Below are 15478 nucleotides of genomic sequence, written 5' to 3'. Positions count from 1 at the left end.
CTTTAAATATAACAATTAGTCCTTATAATGCCCCATAAGAAAGTACTATCATCTGCACCATTTTACAGATGAGGAAACCAAGGCACAGGAGGTGCAATAACCTGCCAGAGATAGTAAGTGACAGAGCCTGGATCTGAACCCTGGCAGTTAGGGTTGAACCCAAACCCTCACCCTGGCAGTGATGGAGCTGGAGGCCACTCAGTCACCTCCCAACCCAACGGTGCTCCTCACTGTCCCCACAGGATGCCTCCAGTCTCATCCCACTTGTAGCCGCCTGGCACTCATCTGGCCCAGGTTGTTGTTTTTTGTTTTTTTAAATTTTATTATTGTTTAAAATATTACAGATGTCCCTTTTTCTCCCCAATGACCCATTCCACCCCGTTCCTTCCCCCTCCCCAGTGCCTCGCCCCACCATTGTCCGTGTCCTTGGGTTGTGCATATATGCACATAAATTCTTTGGTTACTCTCTCCCCCTCCACCCACCCGCCCTCCTCCATCCCTCTGACATTCATCAGTCTCATCTATGCTTCCATGTCATTGAATCTATTCTGTTCATCAGGTTATTAAGTTCTTTAGATTCCACATATAAGCGAGATCATGTGATATCTGTCTTTCGCTGCCTGGCTTATTTCACTTAGCATAATATTCTCCAGGTCCATCCATACTGTCTACACCATGGAATACTACGCAGCTGTAAAGAAGAAGAATCTTGTGGCCCAGGTTTCTTGAAAGAGCAGCAGCCAGTGCACACTGCAGACCTGCCACACACACAACCACTACCTGCGGTTACATCATCTGCCGAGATCCCTGGCCCGGGTCTTGACTCACCAGCCCTCAGTGGCTTACTCAGAGACCAGGGAAGGCTGCATTTCACTATCCTTGACTTCACCAGTCAGCATTCGAGGTCTGCACTGTCCCTTCTCCACAATCCTTATGGGCCCTGCCTGTCCACCTGACAGCCCCTGCTCCAAGGAGGTCAGGGAGGGCTCTCAGCTCAGTTTTGGAGACTACCTGCTGGGTGTCAAGTGCCTTTTATGACAGGGATTTTGAACCTGGGGCCCAGGAGAGAATTCAGGAGTCCATTTAGAAGTTTTTTTTCACTACCCCCGAGCTGATATTTAGCATGCCCTTCAATCATGGGTGTGGGCAATCCACCCTACAGTGTCAGCGCCAGAAATCACCGCTCTCCCGTCACATTTCAGCTACTGCAGACATAACAAAATGCTGCTCACACTCAGCACAACCTCGAAATTACGGCACTTATGTTACTCACTGCTAGGTCTTGCTTTTTACTGCATTGATAAAAAAGCACAGCCACAGGTCAATAGGATTGGTTTCCTCCATAATCCTATGTATTTTATGTTGAATGCACTTAAAAACGGTTCTGAGAAGGCTTCCCTGGCTGCCCGGTGGGGTCTGCGGGGCGGCAATGATTTAGAAGCTCTGTTTTAAGGAATCATGTTTTTATACCTACAATAATCTCAAAAGTAGGTGCTATTATCCCCACTTTCCACAGAAAATCGAGGCTTGAAAAAATAAAATCTTAAAAGTGAGGCTTGACGGGTCTGTGACTTGCCCAAGGCCACGCGGCTGCCAGCTGCTGAGGGAGAAAGCTGGAGGGAGAAAGCTGAAGGTACCCGACTGCCCCAGGCAGCACCAGGGGCCACTGTCAGGGAATGACGTGAAGTGAAATGGAATGTGCCCAGGCCTCAGCAACTTGCACTTTGTTTGCTTTTAACTGGCCACCTCAAAAGAAACCAAAGTTCAGGAAACTGCCCCTAGGCCTCCCCCACTGTCCCCCCCTTGCATAAACCAAACTAAGAGTCAGCAGCAGAGCATAAGCCTCCCCCCGCCTGCAGTGTTCCAGTTACAGAGAATTTTAATTTTCGGAATCTCCTCTTAGGCTTCCACCGACCTGGGGGCCAAATGACATAGGAAGGGCCGGAAGCCACATCTGTGTGTCCGGGGGGCCCAGGCTCCTGCTCCATCACCACCCACCAGCTGTGGGGCTCAAGTGAGATGTTTAATAGAAAAGTAACAGCAGTTCATTGTACAACCCTTGGGAATTATGCGCAAGTATAACAAAACAAAACAGAAAGCACTCAGGGGCCCACAGTCCAGAACGGCCACTTAACGTTGTGGAGTTTCTTTCTTCTGAGCAATTGAGAAGTCACCACTCCTGCTCACAGGAGCTCAGAAATCCTCGTGGTTGTACCACCCGGGCACCAGGAGAGTCTCATAGGCTGCTCTGCCGGCTTCACAGCCTGAAGACAGCGAGGCTGGCCGGGTCGGCGCAAGGAGCAGAGCTGCGTGGGCTGCCAGACCTGGGCTCCAGTCCCAGCACTGTCCCACGCTAGCTTTCGGGTACCTCTCTGAGCCTCAGTTTTTGTCTTTTGATATATGGAGCTAATGATACGCACATTGCAAGACAATTTGCAGATTTACAAAGGGCAGAGGAGGTCAGAAATTTGTGTTTCTGCTGAGCGGGATGCTGGCAACTTACAAAAATAACCTAAAAGTAATTTTCAATCAGTCCACACCAATTTCTTGGCAGTTTCTGTCTAGGCCACTCGTTTTTGGCAAGGGCTGTTCTGGGACATCCTGCTACTATTACTCATTTATTCAACAAATATCCACAAAGCACCTTCATATGCAGGGGCGCTGCCAGATGCTGGGGGAACAAGGTTAGTAATGTCCCTGGCCTGTGGAGTTTGTGTTCCAGCTGTGGGAAGACAAAGAAACAGATCAGTGTTAAATGCACAAGAAAAAAGGTATAGACAAGAGTTACAAGGAAACTAAAATAGGAAATGGCAGGGAGTGATGAGGGGTGGCTGGGAGCTTAGGGAAGGCCCTTCTGAGGAGGTAGCATTTAAAAGGTAAAAGAGGGAGCCAGCCATGGGAACATGGGAGGCGGGTCAGAGTATACCCAACAGAGGATACAGCAAAGGCAAAGGCCATGTGGCGGGAATGAACCCAGAATGTTCAAGGAAAAGACAGAGGCCGGTGTGACAATACTGGAGTGAAGGGAAGCCAAGCAGGAAGCAAGGTGCAAGGGACAGGCTGGGCCAGTCGGAGCGCTGCATGCAGGCCACGTTGGAGAGAAGGCGCTGTGTTCTGCGTGTCAGGAGACCATGGGAAGGTATTCAGCAGGGAGCGACAGGGTCTCATTTAAATCCTGAGAAGACCCCTTTGGCTGCTGCACTGAGGATGGATGACAAGAGGGGGAGCTGGGAAATTAGCTGGGAGACTACTGCAGTGGTCCAGGCCTGGATCAAGAGGGCTATGGAGCTAATTTAGGAACATTCTGGAAGTTATTAAACACTCATGGCAACCACAACCATGCCCTATAGAGACACTGAGTGGTCTTTATAGCTTTCAGAGTTCCTTCATTTGAGACTCACAGCAAACCTGAGGCTGTTTCACAGAACAGGAGACTGAGGCCAAGACTGATGAAACGACTGTGCCCTAGATCACGTAGCTAGCGTGTGCTGGGGTTGGGGGTGAAAATCAGGACTTTGGACTCCCTGCCCTGCATTGCTCTGCACACAGGGGAACAGACATGCCACTGAATGCTGTGGGGACAACAGCAGACAAACCTCTGAAAACCCCAGAAGGGTCACAGCCTCGACCTGCCCTGCAGCCCTCACAGGAAGTGCCAACGGCTGCTCGCTGGCTGACCCCTGCACTTCGGAAGACAAGGCTCTAACACGTTGTTCCCTTTCTGAGTCATGCTGTGGACAGGATACGAGAGTGGGTGACCCTTAGTTTTCTCCTGAAAAAGAGGGACATCTCTTACTTTGAAAGACTGTCACGGGGACTAATGAGAGACTGTGGGCAAAAGCGTGATACAGATGTTAGATAGTGAGAATTTCCAGACAGATAAGAAAAGAGCTCCACGGAGACCAAAATAACATGAAGGCGTCACTCCTGCGCGGCAGCTAAGACCTCAGACTCGGGAGCCTGCTGTGCCTGGCTCCCTCTGACCCCCTGCTCCACCACAGCACGTGATCTTGGAGACTCAGTCTCCTCGTCTGCAGAATGGGGCTGCTAATAATTGTTCCTGCCTCAACGAGTTAAGAGGGTTGAGTAAGACACAGAAAGCGCCAGCACTGTGCTGGCCCACAGCAGTGTTAAATATGCGGTGGCTGCTGTCACTACTGCCATCAAGCTGGTGGCTCAGCCTCCGACACAGGCCCAGGAGCTGCTGCTGACCAGAAGTTGGCTGTTGCTGGGCTCTGAGTCAGAAATGCTGCCGCCCCTTCCTCTGGGCCTCCACGGCCTAGTGGGGAAACAGCGCTAATGCACCTGCAGAAGCCATCAAGACACGCCGAGAAGCAGATTAACCAGGGGAAATAAAAAAGGCGGAAGGCAGCCCTGTAGCTGGTGATGACAGAGAAAGGAAAACGAGCCCGTTTTCTATGGGCCATTAAGTGTGATGAAAAGAGCTGGCTTCTGTGGAGGCTCCTGGGAGCTGACACTGAGCTGTCACTTCATCAGCCCAGGCTCAGGCTCCAGCTTCAGGTTGCAGCCCGACTTGCTCAGGGAAACCTCCACCCTCTGCTGTCTGAAGACCACCACCACGGCCCCATCAGTCCCCTCTCCTCCGTCCCAGCCATGCCTAGGCCCACGCCGGGCCGCTGCCCCATCTGTCCCCTCTCCTCTCTCCCAGCCATACCTAGGACCTAGGCCCACACTGAGCTCACTCAAGAGCTAGACTCTCTGGGTTTGCTCCCTAGCTCTGCCTCTTACACAACGTCACTTCACCTGTCTGTGCCACAGTTTCTTCATCTGTAAAATGTGGATAAATTAGCCCTGGCCAGTGTGGCTCAGTCAGTTGGAGAGTTGTCGGGTACACCAAAAGGTGGAAGGTTCAATTCCCAGTCAGGGTACATACCTAGGTTGTGGGCTCGACCGCAGGAGGCGGCCAATTGATGTTTCTCTCTCACATCGTGGTTTCTCTCTCCCTCCCTTCCTCTCTCTAAGATTAGTGAGAAGTAAATAAATAAAGTAAAATGAGGATACTTATAGTGCCTACCTGTAGGGCTATTATAAAGATTAAATAAGCGAATCGAGGAAAAAGCACTCACACGGGGCCTGACCATTAGGTAATTGCTGGATCAGTGTTTTTAAATTATTAAAAATCTATAAACCCCTCTACTTCCTCTCATCTGAGTCTCCTGTCCAGATCCCCCAGCAGTGGGCTTCTCCCGCAGGTTACTGTCAAACACCATCAAATCTCAGGGCTCGTTTCCAGAAAGGAAAACAGGCCCAGAGAACACAGGGGAGCTCAGCGGCAGAACCGGACTTGAACCTGAAACTCGCACCTGCTGCCTGTATTGTGGCTGCAGCAGATGATCAGCCTGTTCCTTCTTTACACGGCCCTGCCTTTGTCCGTCTCGCTGCATCTCCTCAGAATGCCCTTCCTGCGGCCTTTCTCAAGCCATCTTTCAAATATTCAAATGGCACTTCTTCTAGGAAGACCTTCCACCCCCAGACAAAAAAATAAAGCTTCCTCCTTTCCAGTGGAGCATAATTCACTCTGACAACACAATGGCTGAACGGGTCCTACTGGCACCTCCACTGAGGCTTGGGGCACAGGGGGTGAGTCAGACCCAGCTCCTGTCCTTGGGCAGCTCGGGTTAATCATCCATGTCTTTCTCCTGTCCGACTACGAGCTCCTCCAGGGTACCCAGCCAGGCACCCACCCAGCAGGCACCAGGCAGCCGAACGTAGATCTCCTCGCTCAGGGCCCAGGCCTCCTTCCACGGCCATTCTGCCTTCTCCAGTCTCACTTCCAGAAACCTCTGAGGGTACATCTAGGAGGCCAGCCCCTCCAGGTCCCGGAACAGAAGGTTATTTTACTGAAGGCTCCCTGGCCTTGGGGAGCCTGCTGGCCTTTAAGCTTAAGCCCCGGCCCCTGTTGCGTTTGCCAGTTCCGACTGTCCTGGTCTCTGCTCTTATCTACGTATCTAAGATGGAGGTGGTCCCATTAAATGGTGTCACCAACTGGAGGTGACACCGATTCCAATGTAGCATATTCAACAGTCACACAGGTCTGGGTTCAAATCCAGCTGGGGGGGGGGCGTCTTGGGCCAGCCACACACATCCTGTGCTTCTCAGTTTCTTGAACCGTGAAATGGAGATTAATGACGCCCGCCCCTCATGGAGCCACCGTAAGGATCAGAGCGAAAGCACGGCGACCTCCCAGGGCCGGGCATCACATCCTGTGCTTACCCGCCAAGCCTTCCCGCTCTCGCCAGCTCAAGCTTCACTTCCTGCAGGAAGCCTTCCCTGACCTTCCGTCCTCCAAGCCTCGGGCTTCTCACCCGAAAGGGAGGCCTGAAGCGTGTCCACCTGAAGCGTGTCCACCTGACGTGGCTGCTGCGGGGACGGATGAGCCAGCGAACGTGAACGCCCTTGACTTACAGACTAAAAAGTGCTATTTACGGGAATATCGCTTTTCAGACTTTCACACCCAAACCTGCTTTCCCGTACCCGAGACAAGAGGCCAGCTCATCCCAGGGAGCCCCTGAGCCCCAAACCCACACTCCTCGCTGTCGTGGGGAGCAAACAGCCAGGTGCTTGGAAGTCAGGGCGCCCGTGGCCCACAAACCCCCTCCCGGCCCCGCAGCTACCAGCCTGGGCCCCAGCCTGGCCGCCCGGACGCAGGGCCCCCACCGCTCCCGCTCGGCCCAGCGTCACCCCCACGGGAGGGACAAAGGAGACGGGGCGCGGGCACGGCCGTGGGGGGCGCGGGGGGACCGCAGACCCCGCTGGAGCTTTCCCATGTGGGACAGTCGGGCACCCCCGGGGCAGCTCTGGGACCTGCGCTCTGCTCTTGCTGCGAGACGGGGGGACGCAGGCGCCCAGAGACCTGGTGAGAAGTCGGGGCTCCCAGGCTGGCAGCCGGGGACCCCGCTGCCGCCCGGCCCGCCCCCGTTGTCCCCCCGAAGGCCGCGCTGTCGCCGCAGCACCAGGGTCTGTCCGCGGATCGTTCCTGCGCCCCCCCCCGACCCTGCTTTGTCTCTGGAGACCCCGGTCCAGGCCCGCGGCCGCGTCTGAGCCCCGCAAGGGGGTCCCAGGCTGGGGGGCAGCGGCTGGGCCCCCCTCTCCCCGGGCCCCCCCAGGCGCTGGAGCCGCGCCCCGCTCCCCGCGACTGGCCCCGCTCAGGCCTCGGGGTCCGAGACCGGAAATGCCCCCCGCCCAGCCCGCGCCCCCCTTTCCTGCCGCCCCCTCCCCCGGCCCGGCTGCAGGCCCGGGATCCCCGGGCTCGCGTGGCCGCCGCAGCCGGCAGGGGCGCCCGTCGGCGGCCGCGCTCCAGGCCCTGGCCGCGGTCCCTCCGCCTCCCGGCGCTGCGGGGCCGAGGCGCACACAAAAGGCAGGGCCCCCCTCGCGGGGCTGGCAGCGCGCCCGCGCACCCCAAGGCCCCGATCGCCGAGCAAAGAACCCCCCCAGGAGAAAACCCCCGCCCCCCCGCCCGCGCTTCAGAGCCGGCAGGTGCCCCCGGCCGCACAATAACTTTGAAACTTTGGGGCAGGGCACGGGCACCGGGCGGGGGCCCCCAAAAGGAGGGAGTGGGGGTGGGGGGCGCTGCTGTCGTCCCGCCAAATGCACTTTCCAGGTGGCCCCGCGGGCCCCGGCCCGGCCCCGGCTCCCCGCCGCCCCCCCTCCCGGCCCCCGCGCCCTCCCGCCCGCCGCCCGGACGCGGTCGGGCCCGGCCTGTGGCCCGCGGGCCGCGCGCCGCACTCACCTCGGCCGGGCCGCGCTCCTCGCGGGCCTGCGCGGGGCCCGATAAGTGGTATGCTATGACTAGAGGTATGATTACGTTATTATTATTAGTAATAATAAGAGTAAGTGCTATTTAATTACGGGCGGCCGCATCCTGCGCCCGGCGCCGCCGCCCGGCAGCTCGGTCCGCGTGGCCCCGCAGCCCCCGCCGCGCGCTCATGTCCAGCCGCGCGCCGGCCGCCGGGCTCCGCTGGGGGCCGCGTGCGAGCCCCGCGCGCTTCCTCCTCGGGTCCTAGCGCGGCTCCCCAGCCCGGCCGGGGGGCGGCGCGGGCGCACCTGGGGCCCGGGGGCGGGGACGTGCCGCCGCCCCCGGGGAGGCTCGGGACGGGATCCACCTCGGCTTTCTCCCAGTGTCCGGCCCTTTTAAGGCCTTTGCGCCCGGCAGCTCTGCGCGCCGGGGCGGGCGCGGGTGCGACCCAGCGCCGCCGCCCTCGCCCTCCCGGGGTGAGGAGCTGCGGGTGTCCAGGCGCCCCCGACGGCTCCCCGAAACCCCGGCTGCCTGCGTCCTTCCCTCGGAGCAGGGCCTGGGGCTCAGAGAGGCGTCAGCACCTCGCTTTGGCGGGTGTTTTGCGTGTGGGATCTTTCCCGAAGGGATCTGAGGCTGCTTAGAAGGCCCAGAAGGTAAGGGGAGATGACCCGAGGAGAGACACCAGCTGCAAGCCTGCAGGCGCTGCCTCTGAGCTGACCAGGGCCCGGCTGCATTTGAACCCAGAGCTTGGGATTCCAAATACAGTGTCATCCCAGCCTACCAGCCTGATTCCTGAGAGTTTTCTCCAATTACCCCTCTTCATGGTACACACACACATGTATGTACATGTGTGTACATATGTACATATATATGTGTGTGTGAGTATATATTTTTTAAAAATTTATTGAGGATCGGCTATGAGCCTGGCAGACTTTATCTTTACAAATGTTCTCTCTTCCACAACCATATGTGCCAGACACCATCTTAGGAACTGGAGATACATTGTTGAGACAAATTTGAAACGCACTGTAGTAAATGCTAAGAGGGATGAGAAATTGATGCGGTTCGCTTATTTAATTCTCACGGTAATCTTGGAAGATTGGTTTTAGTGTGCCCATTTTACAGATGGAAAACTGAGGCTTGAGATGAAGTGACTTGTTCAAGGTGGCAAGTCTGACTCCTGAGCTGCGTCTTTTACACAGCCTCCTACGCCTTCTACTATGTGCTTTAAGGGAGTCTTAAAAGGGGAAAAAATGCATTTGCACCATCAGAAGTTCTCAAACTCTTCCTTCTGTGGGTACTGTCTCTCTCCTTGCTACTCTAAGGTTAACAATCAAAAAAGTGGCCTCTGGCACAAAGAGGGTAAATATTTACGTCCAGAAATGAACAGTGGCCCTCAGACTCACTGATGGGGGGATTGTTTAAAATGAAGACCTCACCCTGCTGGTGTAGCTCAGGGGTTGAGCATCGACCTGGGATTCAGGAGATGGAGGTTCGATCTCCAGTCCGGGCACACATAAGAATCAACCAATGAATGTATAAATAAGAACAACAAATTGATGCTTCTTTTCTCTCTCTCTCTCCCTCCCCCGCCCTCCCTCCCTCCCTTTCTCTCTCGCTCTAAAATTAATAAATAAAAAATAAAATAAAATAAAGACCTCTAATCCCTCCCTCTCACCACAGAGATTCTGACTCATTATTTCTGAAAAGCACAACCTTGGGAATTCTAACGTTTAATGGGAGATGGACCCCTCAGTCACCTGCAACAGACTCAAGATCATGGGCGAAAGGCAGCCACAGGCCAAGCCTGGTGATTCAGGGAGGCTGGATGGTATGGTGGAGATGTCCCCGAGGTGGCATTAGAAAGACCAAGGTCATGCCCGGCCGGGCGTGGCTCAGCAGTTGAGCGTCGACATAGGATCCAGGTGATTGGGATTCGATTCCTGGTCAGGGCACATGTCCAGGCTGAAGGCTCGATCCCCAGTTGGGGGCGTGCAGGAGGCAGCTGATCAGTGACTCTCTCATCATTGATGTTTCTATCTCTCTCTCTCTCTCTCCTCTCCTTTCCTCTCTTTGAAATCAATAAAGACATATTTAAAAAAAAAAAAAAGACCAAGGTCTGCTGGAACCCAGCTCTGCCACTTGCTAGCTGTGTGAGCCGGGGCAACCTCACAGCATGTTTCCTCAAATAAGGTTAAACATCTAATCAACATGAGGTTTGTTTCAAGGATTACAGTGAAATAATACCTGTAAAGCATGTAGGACAGTGCCTTGCTCACGTAGGGGATGAATAAATGTCAGTTCCCTTACCCACTGTGCACTTCACAGTGAAACACCCTTGACAGCTCTTCAGATTAGGTGCCATTGTTATTTCACTCCCATTTTATGGCTGAAGATGCTGAGCCCAGTTGTTTGACTGCATCTTGCCACAGATGAATTGGCTGGTGAGCGGCGTGGTGATCCCACCATCCCAGGGCCAGTGCAATAACACACAACCTTACATGAGGCCTTATCACTCAAGGGGGACTTCAGCTGGACGCCAGGCCCGTCTCTTCAATTTGGCACCAACTAGTTAAACTATCTGGGATGGTAAATGGGCCTTTACAAGACCCCAACTGGGGGTGGTGGTGCTTTGGAGAGGAAGGCCCCAAGTCTGGCACCAGCAGGCTGTTTTCTGGGAAACCCCAATGCCAGTGTCCTTGGGCAGCAGCGTTCCCATCCCCATATTAAAGCTGAAACAGCAGTAACAGGGACCACTTCTTATTTACCATGAGCCATGCTCCCCGGCCCCCAAGCCCCGTAAGGAAGGGATCGTTTTTGCATGTTTTCAGGTAAAGAAACAGACACAAAGTAGGAAGTGACTTGGTTGAGGTCACATTGCTAAGAAAGAGGCAGAAGGACAGAATTCAGTCCCAGGCCTGTCCACCTGAAAGGCCTGACCGCTGCACCGTGACGTGGACATCTTAAATCTGAGTGCATCTCGAGGGCCTGTCATGTGAGTGGGCTGCTGGAGAATGGGAGCCGGACACTCATGCTCTGACCTTTGAGGAACTGACAGGTACGTCATCCAGTCATCCCTTGTCCAGCGAGCACCTCCTGCTCCAGGGTCAGGTCTGCCACTGCCCGGCCCCCATGCTGTGTCCTGGGTGGGGCCTGAGCACATAGCAACCTTAGCTGCAACCAAGTGCAGTGTTTCTTCACTTGCTCAGCAAACATTCATTTCCACGCTGGGTCCTGGGACTGCAGAGAAGCCCCATGTCCCCACAGCTCCAGCAAAGTCCCAGGTCCCAGTCCTTCCGCAAAGGATGTCACCCAGGGGTGTGGGGAAGGCCCCTAAGGATGTACCACAATTTCAGGCTTAGGTTGGGGACAGTAAGAGTACTTTCCCGATAGGGTCACTGTGAGGATTAAGCCTGCAAAGGACTAACAAATGTGTAGTTAACTAAAAAATAAATAAAACATACATTCTTCTGGGAAGCAGCCCATAGAATTCAGGTTCTCAAAGGTGACGTAGAAAAAGAGGGGGGAGGACCCGCGAGCTTAGAGGCTAAGGTAGGTCAGCCTACAATACAGTGGGTGAAACGCAGACAGTAAACCATGGTCACGTTTGTCCCCCACGGGTTATTATGAAAACGCTCAAGCACACAGAAAGGTGAGAGAACTACACTCGCATGCCCTAGGTTATGCTACTATTGTTAACATTTTGTTGTATTTGCTTTATCACGTAGTCATCCTTCTACCCATTCACCCAGCAATCCACATACATTTACGTTAAGAGCGAATCGGGTAATTTTTAAACTTTCTTTTTTATGCTCTTTTGCATTTATACTAAGTTTTAAAAATTACCATCCGTTTTCATTTAAAAAAAAAAAATCATTGCTGTTTTGGAACAAGATACTTATTAAAAGAGAAAACAATCTACCCAAAGCATGTGGTACTAGGAATCCCTTCACAAATGTTAGTTCTGCATTTAAGCTCCTCTGCAGACACCATTCTTTTCTCTCTCACTCATCACTGGCCTCCCAGGAGCTGGAACAGTGCCTGGCACAGAGTAGATGCTCGAGAACTATTTATAGACTTAATGAATTATTTTAATTAAGGTTGTTTGAGGTTAAAAAAAAGAGAGAGAGAGAATGTTTTGAGGGAGAGCCCTGGGCTTAAACCCAGGAGGGAATGTGGTTTGAGTTGTCTTTTATAAACATGTGGAGACCCCTTCCCACCAAGAGGTGACCCCTGCGGATGAGGGGCAGGCTGCCCTGCATGCAGGGAGGCCAGGCCCACACAGCTCTCTCCCGGGGCCCAAGGGCACCACTCATTAGGATCTTAGAGATTTCTCTCCACACCTCGCTGTCTGGCATGCTTAAGGCATTTGTTTTTGATGTGACTAAATGGCAAGTCTGCAGCCTTGGTAGCTCTTCAGGAAACCAGCGTAAATATTATTTATACCACTTACATTTGGCAATTAAGTTTGATTTCAGGCACCAGAATGGAATTTAAAACACTCAGGTAAAGTAAACCAAACTAACCAGAGGCAGCCTGCTTTCCTCTTCAAAACATTAAAAAAAGAAAACAAAACGAAACACACTTCACAACAGAGAGAAAGGCCTGGACAGTCCCCCTCCCCTATTCCCACCCTCATACTCACAAAGTGACTTGTTTAGTGTGTGTGTTGAAAAGATCTGGCTTCTACTGTCTCTTGTCTAAATTTCTGTGTAATTTGGGCAGGTTATTTGACCTCTCTGGGCTGCAGTTCTTCATCTGTTGAGGAGAGGGGTGGCCTAAGATGACTTTATCCGTCGGTCAAAGGCTGTGGTTCCACTTCTAGGGCCAGACAAACAGACCAGCTCTCACCTGATAACAAAAGAGAGTTGGAGAAAGGGAAGGAGAGAGAGATGATGACAAACAGGTTGCTTGGAAACACTGATGGTGCTGGACTCTTCTGACTCACTGTGCACCATTGGGGAAACGCCTTCCCTTCTTCTTTCTAAACCCCAGTCTCGATTTTAAAGGGGTTTGGGATAGAATCTAGATTCAGGGGTCACACACAGAATCTGGGTTGCTAAGGGGCTGTCAGGCTGGGTTTGTGATTTTTAGCTTAGAATGTGAACACCTTCAAGCAGAACACCTGCTCTCAAGTTCTCCACAGCCCCACAGGCCCCCATTACCTGCTATGACCTCCCTGGCCTTTGAAGGCCATTGAGTTTCTACTAAGAAGTCCTTTCCAGTTCGGAAACCCCAGATTCATCAGCCTAAGACGTTCTACCGCCTGCCTCCCTCTTCTCTTTGGGAGGCGTGTGTCAGAGGGCCGGGAAAGTCTCAGGACGTGAACTGGAAAAGGGAGCCTGGGGGTCACCCCAAGACCACCCCAGAATGATTTGACTGATACTAGCTGGAGTCAGCACAGGAATCCCGGCCTTCTCAGAAGATGATTCCTTTTGAGCAAACATCCAGTGACTCTGACCGGAATCCCGTTCCAATGAGGAAGCCTGAAGTGCCTGCGGCAGGCCTGGCCCCAGCAGATGCTGCCAGGACGGAAATAGTATCTAACCCCCAGGCTCTCCCGGATCAAGGAGGGAGCTGCCAAGAATACCATTAACTCCGATTGTGAGAAAACCCGCAGACCCAGGGCTGTGGGGGTTTTCGGCTTGCTGTGGGGGCCACTGGAGAGTGACTCATCCCCGCTGCAGTGGTATAGGACAGCCTCCTGAAGAAGGTGGCACTTGATGTGGGCCTTGTAGGCAAAGACTGAGAAAGGGGATGGAAAGACGGCCCACATCTGAGCAGTTGTGTGAACAGGGCTGGAGCTTCGGTTTTCTCATCTTTGACCTGGGAAGGGTGGGTAAGGATGCCCACTTCCTTTGTGGTTGTAAAGATTAAATGAGCTGTGAGTGAAAGGAAATGGCTGGTAATATTCAGGGTGGGGCAAAAGTAGGTTTATACTTGTAATACAACAATAAATAAATAACACAAGAATAAACTCTGTGTTTCCCGTACTCACAACTCTAAGCCTACTTTTGCCAAACCCTATATGCAACTGAATTGCAGGTAGAGTAAAAGCATGTGTGTGGGCTGAGTTGTGAGAGAGAACCTTGGAAAAAACAGCTGCATAGGTTGTTGGTGATTCTCTCTCGGTGTTAGAGTTTCTGGGGTAATGCTTACTTTTCTCTTTATCCTGTTCGATACTGGCTGAATTGTTTTATGATGAGCACGTGTTATTTATATAATGGTTAAAAAGGTTTTTGTGAAAAGAAAAAAGGAAAAGCTACCTGTGTTCTGATATCTGAGAAAATTCAAACCTACAGAAAAGTGGCCAAAATGTTCAAAGAACTTCCATATTCACTTACTGTTAACATTTTGCCACATTTGCACTCTGTGTATGTATGTGTGTGTGTATACACACACACACACACACACACACACACACACACACACACACACACACATACAGGTCTCCCCCCACTTTTGAAAGTTCTCTATGTTGCTCTTTTTTACAAAAGACATACATCTGTAGAGCCAGCCCTCTGTACCTGCGGGTTCTGCTTCCTTAGATTCAACCAACAGGGATGGAAATGTCTGAAAACTTACGTTGTTGTACTGTGTAGTCAGGCCTACAGTGGTTACATCCATACTGAACAGGTAAACTTTCTTTCTTGTCACTGTTCCCTAAACAAGTAATCTCGAGATGATTAAAGTACAGGGGAAGATGTGCTTAGGGTATACTCAAATACTACGCTATTTTATACAAGGGACTCGAGCACCCGCAGATATTGGGACCTGAGTGGGGTGCTGAAACCCACCCCCCACGGATGCTGAGGGAGGACTACCCGTTTTCCATAACTGAAAGAAATCAGAAGGGGATTTTCGCTTTTCAGAAAATGGGTGAAAAGCGAAAATAACCTTAGCATTTGTGCTCAGCTGCATTTGGGTTTTGCAGTGAGCTGTTACACAGACAGTGTACGTACACTATTTCTACTTTATAGACGCTGTGCAGCACATCATTCCTTTTACTATATGTTTGTGTTATTTTAGATTTTATGTGTTATTTGATATGACTTGTTAGGTTATTTTTTGAGTCTGGGAACCCTTAAAAACTTTCCCATATAAATTAACAGTAACTGCTTCTTCACTTGACACCACTGAGGCTTACAGAAGGTTCCACAGGAACACTCGGCTCATTTGAAAGTCGCAGACCTCATGCTCCCAGTAACTTCAGCATATATTTTCCAAGAACAAGGGCAGTGTTTTACATAACTCAGTACAGTAATAAAAATCAATACATTTAATGTTGATACAATACCATTATCTAATATACAGTCAAGTTTTGCTAATTGTCTCAATGTTGCCCTTTATGGTAATCCCCCCCTCACCCCAATCCAGGATCACGTATTGCATTTAGTTGTCCTGTCTTTTTAGTCTCCCTTAATCTGCAACAGTTCTCAGCTTTTCCTTGCCTTTCATGACACGTTTTTGGAAGAGTACAGACCAGTTATTCTGGAACATGTCTGGGGTTGTCTGACGTTTCCTCCCCTTTAGACGAATCGCACGCATTGCTCTCTGGCTTGGACTGCACCAGCCTCGTTACGGGAACGTGCACCTTTCCGGAAGGGCTAGGAGGGCAGGCCGCAAGGCATTACGGGAATTGTAGTCTTCCTGGGCGCTCACAGCTAAACGCCACCCTGTGGTCTACGGGAGAAAGAGCCAGAAGCTGACGAGGGAGGGCGA

The 15478-nt window shown here is 52.3% G+C and overlaps 1 protein-coding gene across 2 annotated transcripts in view; it reads right to left on the bottom strand.

The window, feature by feature from the left end:
* Nucleotides 1–7967, bottom strand: part of ZC3H7B (zinc finger CCCH-type containing 7B) — a 41583-nt gene extending 33616 nt beyond the window's left edge. The window contains exon 1 of one of the 2 annotated variants that reach the window (XM_081129091.1): nucleotides 7751–7967. The gene's annotated coding sequence lies outside the window, so the exon portion shown is untranslated. The remainder of the gene's footprint in view (nucleotides 1–7750) is intronic. The other variant, XM_081129093.1, reaches the window with a different exon arrangement.
* Between the last annotated feature and the right edge of the window lie 7511 nt (nucleotides 7968–15478).

Source organism: Miniopterus schreibersii (genome assembly GCF_964146895.1).
Source record: "Miniopterus schreibersii genome assembly, chromosome: 2".
NCBI lineage: Eukaryota > Metazoa > Chordata > Mammalia > Chiroptera > Miniopteridae > Miniopterus > Miniopterus schreibersii.
The sequence above is the reverse complement of the archived record's forward strand: the minus strand, read 5'-3'. Positions and strand labels throughout refer to the sequence as shown.